We start from the raw sequence: 3045 nt of genomic DNA, 5'->3' as shown, positions 1-3045 counted from the left end.
TACTGGATTTTGCAGCATGGAACATAAAGTTTATTCAGAACAGAGTGGGACACAAAAAGACATCATACAAAAAGAGAAAAACTATTCCCTGGGTAACAGGCCTATTCCCTAGAGGGAATTTTACCGAGTACACACAGGAGGAGAATCCAATCTGTTACATAGATACCTGCAGTAGGAAGTCAGGAATGAGTCTCTCTAGGGGTAGGGAGATGCAGCTGATGAAGCGACTGTATTTAAAATGTGAACACTGAACAATTGAGGACAGAGAAACAGAGAAAGGTTCTGATACTGATAAGCAGCCTATGCATGTGGTCATGGAAGAGCGTGGAGCACAGAACAAGAAGACTCCAGCAAGACCAAGTCAGAAAAGCAACTGGCAACTTCTGCCCAGAAGAGGTTTCTCTAATTGTACAGTGATGAGCAATTGGAACTAACAATTAATAAGACATGTATGGTTTATTCTGTATGTGTGTAGCCCTCATATCTGCCAGTTTCATATCTATTCTGCCTGGGAAATAACAAGACTTTAGGTCTCCCTCATCCAAAATGCGTCTTTTCCCTTATTTGGGGGCATTTTTACAGAATGTCAGTGAGGTGACTAAAGGCGCTAGCTAGCATTAACTTCTGTCCATCAGCTTCTTCTCCAGTGCTGGCTCCCACCAGTCCATACTTGCTGCCCTCTTTGGAGAGGCACTTCTTGTGGCACTGACGTCATGAGAATCCAGTGTCTACATGGAGGGTAACGTCTCTGGCGCACCAGAATTAAGCCGGCTTCCAGCAGAAGCTGAGCAAAGGACCTCTTCATCTCAGCCATACTCATCCAGGTCCCTGAAGTTGATCTACCTGTGCCCAGGGGACAAGGGGACCTGTCCAGGGAACCACAATGGACAATGCCCAGTTCTGGTCAAAGCATCTTCCTTATCTTCCTTTATGGTTTTTCTCACTCCATCAAAATGTCCTCTCTCCTTTCCCAAGTATAACCATTTCCCTCTCCCCTTCTCATCCCAAAGTGGCCCTGCAGGAGTCCAGTGATACTGCCTGTGAGTGGGAGTGTGGTCTACAGCTCGGATGCTTACCTAGCTAGTTCTAAGCTTACTTAAGTTAACTCTTAAAAGGGTCTTCATTCACTCCACTGTTTAAAAGGCAGTCATCCTCAATGTCTGTCTGTCCTTACAAAGTTTTCAGGAAAAGAATCTGCATCCCAGTGGAACAAACTGAATAAATTTGAAATTAAAAGGAACATTGTACTTCCTGGAGTTGGCTAACCAGTTTGGCAGGTCCCTACCCCTTCCAGCAGCGGCTGAGCAAAGCTTGGTTTGGCCTGGGTGTGCCTCACATTCTCTATGCTTCTGAATAGGTTATGCTTTCTGATGCTCCGTTTTATCAGCTTACAATTTTCCTCGGAAAACAGCAACAGTTTCTCATTTCCTTCCTCCTTTGATGTATGATCTTTCAAATATTCATAGATGTTTTCCCTGCCTTTTTGTTGTGAACCTGGGGTATTTATCTTCAGTCCTTCAGTCACATCACTTTTGCTATTCTGAGTTCTTACCCAAATGTATGGCAGCTAGAGGTTTCTAGAGTCTGGTTCCCAGAGTGGAATAAGAAAGCAAAAGATTTTGGGCAAGTGGCCGTGGGCCTTGTAGCCAGAAGCAATGATGATATACTCCTGCCTGGACTGGACCCTGTGTCATTTCTCTGAGGCGGAACCACAGTTCAGGTTTTCCTGTTCTTCCTACTCCAGCAGGAGCACAACTGTGGCACCCAAGGGAAGGGAACCAATCTTTTGGTTTTTTATTTCTTGGGTGGAGTGAAAACATTAAATTTAGGAAGCCCTGTGTTCTCTTCTGAGTAGAGTGGGGTTCAGGTGCAGGTGTCACAGGAGTGAGAGAACGGAGATGCAAGGAGCCAGCTCCCTAGCCTTGGGTAAGTGACTTAAGGTCTCTAAGCTCAGTTCTCGTAACTGTAGAAAGTGACAATTTTGAGGATAATTGAGATGTTTGAACAAGGCTCTGACCATTTGGAGCATACAGTAGGCTTGAAATAACAAAGAAAGAATGCTGCTATTATTATGCATGTTGGAACTAGAGAAACTTGGTATTATATTCTACCTTTGCTACTCTCTTGCCATGTGACCTTCTGTCAAGGGTCAGCAAGCTTTCTGTAAAAGGCCAGATAGTAAATATTTTATACTCTACATGCCACATAGTCTCTGTTGCAACTATTTGACTGCCATTGTAGTGAAAGCAGCTGTAGTCTATATAGAAACAAATGGACATGATTGTGTCTAATAAAACTTTATTTGTACACTTGAAATTTGAATAGCATGGAATTTTACATGTCACAAACTGTTACTCTTCTTTTGACTTTTTCAATCATTCAAAAATATGAAAAGCATTTTTGACTTGAAGGTCACACAAAAAGAGGTGGTGAGTGGATTTGGCCTATGGGCCATAATTTGCTGTTCCTTACCTTAGGTCAGTACTACATTTCTATAACTTTTAGTTTCTTTTCCCATGAATTGTGTTGGTGTGTATTTCAAAGAGGTAAAGTGCTTGACATATAATAGGTGCTTAGTAAATTGTAGTTGTTATAATAATATTAGAAAGTAGGGACTCATATGCTGTTACCGTCTATAGTTCTAGTTTAATATGGTTATAATTAAGGAAAAAGTCTTTGTTTGGTTTTGATTTGCATTTCCCTGATGATGAGTGATATTGAGCATCTTTTCATGTGTCTGTGGCCCATCAGTATGTCTTCTTTGGAGAAATGTCTGTTTGTGTCTTCTGCCTATTTTTGATCGGATTATTTGTTTCTTGGGTGTTGAGTTGTGTAAATTCTTTATATATTTTGGATACCAACTCTTTCTCAGATGGGTTGTTTGTAAATATCTTCTCCCAATCAGTGAGGTGTCTTTCAGTTTTCTTGATTGATTGCTTCACTGTGCCAAAGCTTTCTATTTTGATGCAGTCCCAAGAATTTATTTTTCCTTTTGTTTCCCTTGCCTCAGGAGACCTATCTAGAAACATGTTGTTATGGCTGATG

This window comes from Leptonychotes weddellii, chromosome 2, assembly GCF_054177405.1.
Source record: "Leptonychotes weddellii isolate Sample4059 chromosome 2, ASM5417740v2, whole genome shotgun sequence".
NCBI lineage: Eukaryota > Metazoa > Chordata > Mammalia > Carnivora > Phocidae > Leptonychotes > Leptonychotes weddellii.
This window is presented reverse-complemented; position numbering follows the sequence as displayed.